The sequence below is a fragment of the Natator depressus genome, chromosome 7 (genome assembly GCF_965152275.1).
Source record: "Natator depressus isolate rNatDep1 chromosome 7, rNatDep2.hap1, whole genome shotgun sequence".
NCBI lineage: Eukaryota > Metazoa > Chordata > Testudines > Cheloniidae > Natator > Natator depressus.
The window spans coordinates 92195187-92202387 of NC_134240.1; the positions used below are offsets into that span (position 1 = coordinate 92195187).

Consider the following 7201-nt stretch of genomic DNA (forward strand, 5'->3'; position numbering starts at 1 on the left):
AAAGCTTTTTCCACACTGCATTTTTTAAAGAACACGCTTACCTGTCTCACATGTCTGCTAAATATGATACATCCCTGAATGTTCAAAATAAACCGTATTCAATAAACTCCAATTTAGAAATGTATTTGGTTGCCTGATTTGATCATTTTTAGAAGAAAAGGGGAAAGCTGGCTGTTTAAAGCATCTAGATACATTACAACTACAATGAAGAAAGGATCTTATTTCAGTGGGAGCGGGATTGGGACCTATCTTCATTATTAATTATCATTATTTATTTATTAATTAGTGTTACAATAGTACCTAAAGCTCCCAATTGAAATTAGTTCCCTTTTGCGGTAAGTGCTATACAAACATGTAGAAAGAAATTTTCTTTGCTCTAAAGATCTTACAATAAGTTACATTTAATATTGTATATAGACTTTTAAATTTTCAAAATTAAACATAAAAATATCAAGAACAGTAAAACAGAGCTAATCAAAATCAAACATTTAGAAACACATATTACATGGCTATGTTTTGCACTTTACTTTGCATGTCTAATTTGAAGATCTCAGAGAACATTGCGAACATTAATGCATTTAACCTTATCATACTCATGTGAGGTAAATATCATTATCCCCATTTACCAGATTAGAAAACTGAGGCACAATGAACTTTGCTTGAGAAAGAAAGTGGAGAGTTTAACACAGCCCTGGTTGCCTAGGCAACCAAGGTTGGGAGAATGGCTATGTACATAACTGAGTTTCAAGATTACTTCTGGCATGTAAGAGTCTTAGATTTTAAGGTCAAAAGGACACATTAGATTATCTAATCTTATCTCCTGTTAACACACTGCATAGAATTTAACTCAGTTACCTCTATAATTTATGTTTCACTAAAGCATATCTTTCAGGAAAAGCATCCAGTTTTGATTTGAAGACTTTAAGACATGGAGAATCCACCACTTCCCTGGGTAGTTTGTTGTGATGGTTAAATAGCCTCATAGTTAAAATTTCTGCCTTATTTTTAATTTCAATTTATCTGACTTTAGTTTCCAGCCATTAGTTTTTGTAATGCCTTCCTCTGTTAATTTGAACATCCTTTTAGCATTAGGTATTCCCCCCTCTCCCACGAAAGTACAGTCATTTCTTGATCTTCTTTTTGATAAACTAAACGGATTGAGCTCTTTAAGTGTCTTACTGTGAAGACGCTTCTCGTTGGGCTGGAACTTAGGGTTTGTTTATACAATGAATTAGTGCCCAGTAAACTGGGGGCTAAATCTTCAGTATTCCAGTGTGCCATGCATTAATTGTCCATATGGACTCTGCAGTTGTACACTAAAAGTTCCCTAATGTACATTGATGCAAAACACACTACGAGCCCAGGTTACTATGCACTGACACATCATATAGACATGCCCATAGATAAATGGTCAAGGCAAAATTAGTGGGTCAGTTTTATTCCTGGTGTAATTCCTTTGAAGGCTTTCACTCTCTACTGAAGATTCAGTTCATATAACTAAAGAATACCAAGGATGATGTCAGCCCACTACATCAGTGCCTTTAAAACAAAAGAAGGGAGAATCTTTCCAACCCTGGAATATGATAGAAAGAAAAGAGAAGGTAAAGAAGAAGGCAAAAAGTGATGGCATCAGATGAGTGCAACATGGACTTTATTAGAGTCCCCTTAGAAATATTTTCTTAATTCATATTGTGGAGACATACTGCATAACAACATTTGGATTAGACTGCGTGGGTTAACCATTGTTGTGGGCTATGTCATACCTAGTAGAAATAAAAACAAAGTTCTGATGAGCACCCTTCAGGAGTGCTGTGTTTTCTATATAATTCAGTTTGAATTACAAAGTGTGCATCTACCTACAGATCTAAAGAAAAGGAACATAACAGTGGCATAGAGCTGTATCTCCTACACTTATTTTTTGCTTTGCTGTCTTTAAAGATTATGAGGTATTGTAACTGTGAGATCCTTAGAATGGAAATCCCAGCTTTGTGCAGAATATGTCCAAAAGAAACTGTCTTGTACATAGTAGGTTACAGGGCTGCTACTAGCAGATGAAAAACAATGAGGCACCTTACAGACTAACAAATTTATTTGGGCATAAGCTTTTGTGGGTTAGAACCCACTTCATCAGATGCTTGGAGTGGAAAATACAGTAGCAGGTATAAATACACAGCACATGAAAATATGGGAGTTGCCTTACCAAGTGGGAGGTAAGATCAGGTTCCAGTAACAGATGTAGACTTCCTACACAGCCTGCTTCTCAGAGAAATGCTCCAGAGATGCATCTTTCATAAGATCCTTCAACGTACTGCCATGTATAGCTGAATGCAGTGTTGTTGTAGCTGTGCCGGTCTCAGGATATTAGAGAGGCAAGGAGGGTTAGATAATATATTTTATTGCATTTCAATGTACCAGTGCAGTTTTCGTACGCTTGAGAAAATGTGCCCTTGAAGACTGTGACAATAAGAATCAAAACAAATTTCTCATGTACCAGGCTGTTGTTATCCCTGCTCTCTTGTATGGTGGTGAAATCTTACACAGTATCTCTTGTATCTCTTGTACAGTAGACACCTCAAGGTTCTTGAATGATACCATCAATGGTGCCTCCACAAGATCTTCCGAATCAAGTGGGATGACCAATGCACCAAGGTCAGTGTTCTATCCTAAGCCAAACCCTCCAGCATTTAAGCTATGATCATCTACCACCAACTCCATTGGGCTGGTCATGTTCTTCGAATGCCCGAAGATTGATTCCCAAAGCAGGTCATGTTCTCACAACTGAGCCATGGCCAATGAATGAGGGGCAGGGGAAAAAAGCACTTCAAAGACACCCTCAAAGCCAACATGAAGAAGTACAATATTGACATAAACTCATGGGAAACCCAAACCTTCGACTGACCAAAATGGAAAAGGCTCTTATGGCAAGGATCTGAGTATTTTGAGATCCAATGGAGACAATGAGAAATGGGAAAGAACGTGCTGCAGCCTGATCCAGCTCCACCCCTTCCGTTGGGAAATGGCTGCCCCAACTGTGACAAGATCTGTCGATCCCAGATTGGTCTCATTAGTCACCTGCAGCTCCAACAGTGATAACTGGCTATCATTTTATGGAACACAATCATCCTGGAACTCCAAAGGATCACCAACAATTGGATCAACTTCTGTTGGTGAGAGAGACAAGCTTTCGAGCAACACAGAGCTCTTCTTCAGGTCTGGGAAAGGTATTCCCAGTGTCACAGTAAAATGCAAAGTGGAACAGATAGTTTAGCATAAGTTGCTAGTGTATATTGTAAGGGACTATTCAAGGCAGAGTCAAAACACGAGCCTGGGCTCTTAAATTCATTACTCTGCTAGACACCAAAAATCAAGGACTGAGACACTGGATTTATGGCTTATTAGTACAATCTGTAACCCACTAACCCCCTCTTTTTGTCTTATGACTGCAGAGGTGTTAACAGGCCACTCTACCTTGAATGGTCCCTTACAATATGTGCTAATTATTTATGTTAAACAACCTGTTCCTCCTTGCATTTTGTTGTGATGCTGGGACTATCTTTCCCAGACCTGAAGAAGACTTCTGTCTTGCTCGAAAGCTTGTCTCTCTTACCAACAGAAGTTGGTCCAATAATAGATATTACCTCACTCACCTTGTCTCTTTAGGTATGGCTGAAGTTAACAAGTGGCCGAACAGTATATTACAGTTTAACGTTGGATTACAGAAACCATTTTGATCAGTTGTCCCCAAAATTTTTACCTCGTGCCCCCCATTTCTCCTGTCCGCAACCCGCCCCCCCCAGAACCAGGGCCAGGAGAGGGGCCACGGCTTCAGGAGGGGAGGGACACAGATAAGGGTAAGGGGCCAAGGCTGGGGCCACAGCTGGGGGCAGGGGTGGGGCCAGGAGCCGGGGGTAGGAGCAGAGTCCCAGGCATGGGGCAGGCAGCTGTGGTCCTGGGTGTGGGGCTGGGTGCAGGGCTGGAAGTGGAGTGCAGGGCTGGCAGCTGGGACCCCAACGTGGGCTGGAAGCCAAGGCTGGGGCAAGCGCTTCCTCCCCGACCTCCATGAAGGCTGGTTCGGGCCCCAGCCATGCTCCCCACCCTGAATGTTCCTCTGTGCCCCCTAGGGGACTGTGCCCCATAGTTTGGGGACCTCTAATTTATACATTTGTGGTGTTATGCAGCATAGTTGTAGCCATGTTAGTCCAGGCTATTAGAGAGACAAAGTGAGTGAGGTAATTTTTCTTTTTTTTTTTTGTGGTGCTGGCATTTTCAAACCCTTCATTCATAGTAGAGAGAGAAAGAGAGCCTGCTTTTGAAGATGAAGATCTCAGATAGCAGTCTGATTGGAATAGAATCTACTTAAAGCTTACAAACATATTCTCTTCTTTTTAGGTCAAGTCTCCATATACTTGATTATCATGAGATGGTCAGAGGATTCTGAAAGTGGCAGAGCTTTACAAATATGCTCCCTAATCACTGGACTTGTTTAAGTTTGATGGCTTTTTGGCTCTTTGTTAATACAAATAATTCATGCCAAGGACAGGTCCATACATTTTTATCCCTAAGAAGAAACTTCAGTGTCCACAGCACTTCCTGAGACGGATAGAGTTCCAACTTGTAGCCACCCAAAGCTACTTTCATTCCTAGCACTTCCACCATCAATAAGAAAAGATCACATTATCAGAGGTGGATTAAGGTTTCCTGGGACCCTGGGCCGGAGCAAGTAGGGGGCCACTCCCAACCCCTTCTGCCCGTGGCCCCGCCCCCATTCCACCCTTCCACCTGTGGCCTTGTAACCCCTTTTGCTCCTTTATTCTCCCCCCTCCACTGGGGCCCCAAGACCAGAGAAGCTCCATCCCTGTGCCACATCCCCAGGGCACAGCGAGGAATGAGAGTGTGACACTACACCCCATATTCTTCATTGAAATATTATTTTAATATGATTATAGCATATCTAAAATATATTTTATGCAAGATGGATCATAAGAACATAAGAATGGCCATACTTGGTCAGACCAAAGGTCCATCCAGCTCAGTATCCTGTCTACCGACACTGGCCAATGCCAGGTGCCCCAGAGGGAGTGAACCTAACAGGTAATGATCAAGTGATCTCTCTCCTGCCATTCATCTCCACCCTCTGACAAAACAGAGGCTAAGGGACACCAATTCTTACCCACCCTGGCTAATAGCCATTAATAGACTTAACCTCCATGAATGTATCCAGTTCTCTTTTGAACCCTGTTATAGTCCTAGCCTTCACAACCCCCTCAGGCAAGGAGTTCCACAGGTTGACTGTGTGCTGAGTGAAGAAGAACCTTCTTTTATTTGTTTTAAACCTGCTACCCATTAATTTCATTTGGTGGCCCCTAGTTCTTATATTATGGGAACAAGTAAATAACTTTTCCTTTTCACTTTCTCCACACCACTCATGATTTTCTATGCCTCTATCATATCCTCCCTTAGTCTCCTCTTTTCCAAGCTGAAAAGTCCTAGCCTCTTTAATCTCTCCTCATCTGGGACCCGTTCCAAACCCCTAATCATTTTAGTTGCTCTTTTCTGAACCTTTTCTAATGCCAGTATATCTTTTTTGAGATGAGGGGACCACATCTGTATGCAGTATTCAAGATGTGGGCATACCATGTATTTATATAACAGCAATAAAATATTCTCCATCTTATTCTCTATCCCTTTTTTAATGATTCCTAACATCCCGTTTGCTTTTTTGACTGCCGCTGCACACTGCGTGGATGTCTTCAGAGAACTATCCACGATGACTCCAAGATCTTTATCCTGATTAGTTGTAGCTAAATTAGCCCCCATCATATTGTATGTAAAGTTGGGGTTATTTTTTCCAATGTGCATTACTTTACATTTATCCACATTAAATTTCATTTGCCATTTTGTTGCCCAATCACTTACTTTTGTGAGATTTTTTTGAAGTTCTTCACAGTCTGCTTTGGTCTTAACTGTCTTGAGCAGTTTAGTATCATCTGCAAACTTTGCCACCTCACTGTTTTCCCCTTTCTCCAGATCATTTATGAATAAGTTGAAAAGGATTGGTCCGAGGACTGACCCTTGGGGAACACCACTAGTTACCCCTCTCCATTCTGAAAATTTACCATTTATTCTGACCCTTTGTTCCCTGTCTTTTAATCAGTTCTCAATCGATGAAAGGATCTTCCTTCTTATCCCTCTTTCCTCTTAAAGGGTCTTGTGAGGTACTGGAAAGATTATGATTTACTGAGTATGATTATCCTATTTGTATGCATGTATCATTTTTGTATCTAAAGTTATGAATATTGACCATACATCTGTACTACAAAAGTGTTTGCACCTGGAGAATGCCCACCAGACAAAATGCAATCAGTCTGGCTGGCTAGCTGGGAACAAGTCAATGAACCATTAGGGAGGACAATAGGTCTTTGAAGATGCTAATCTCCCACCTTCCTGAAAAACATTCTGGGATGCTACAAACAGCCTTTGACTCATGGCTGATTTGACACTGCAGGGTCATGTGATCATGTCACCTGGTACTGGACTCCATGATAGAATACCTGTATTTTTCCACTGGGAGAGGGAGGGAATCATACTGAAAGGCAAAGGATTCCTGCCATATGTAAATCCTATTTAAGGCAGGGAAGTGAGTAATCAGTGTTCATTCTTCACTGAATCCCTGCACAGGATGACTGCTGGAAACAACTAAGAAACAAAGAGAAAAGAGGGGAGAAGAGCTCAGCCCAGGCTGGAAAAAGTGTCTGGCTTGTGAAAGAAATGCCTCAAACAACATTTAGTGTAAGAAATTGGTATTTGTAACCAGTTTCTTTAGTGTATTAAGCTTAGTTTGCATATTTGTTTTATTTGTTCAGTAATCTGCTTTGATCTGTTTGCTATCCCTTATAATCACTTAAAGTCTGTCTTTTGTAGTTCATAACTTGTTTTTGTTTTCTCTAAAACCAGTTTGTGGAATTCATAACTGGGGGGCAAAAAGCTGTGCATATTTTCCTCCACATTGAGGGAGGGGCCGAATTAAATGAGCTTACACTGTACAGTTCTCTGTGCAGTGCAAGACAATACAGTTGGGGGTGTGCATGTGAGTGCTGGGCAATTTCCTAGCTGCGTCTTCCCAGGCAGAGCTGATTTCAGTGTCTGTGCCCTTCTGCAGCTGGATGTGTCTCTACCTGTGTGTGTGCTGGAGGAGGCTTGA

At 41.4% G+C, this 7201-nt stretch overlaps 1 long non-coding RNA gene across 1 annotated transcript in view; it reads left to right on the plus strand.

The window, feature by feature from the left end:
• The window catches only part of LOC141991052 (uncharacterized), a 43948-nt gene extending 39367 nt beyond the window's left edge, over positions 1–4581 (plus strand). Inside the window, exons 2-3 of the long non-coding RNA XR_012640323.1 lie at positions 2565–2649; positions 4390–4581. This is a non-coding gene — a long non-coding RNA (uncharacterized LOC141991052). The remainder of the gene's footprint in view (positions 1–2564; positions 2650–4389) is intronic.
• Positions 4582–7201: the final 2620 nt, after the last annotated feature.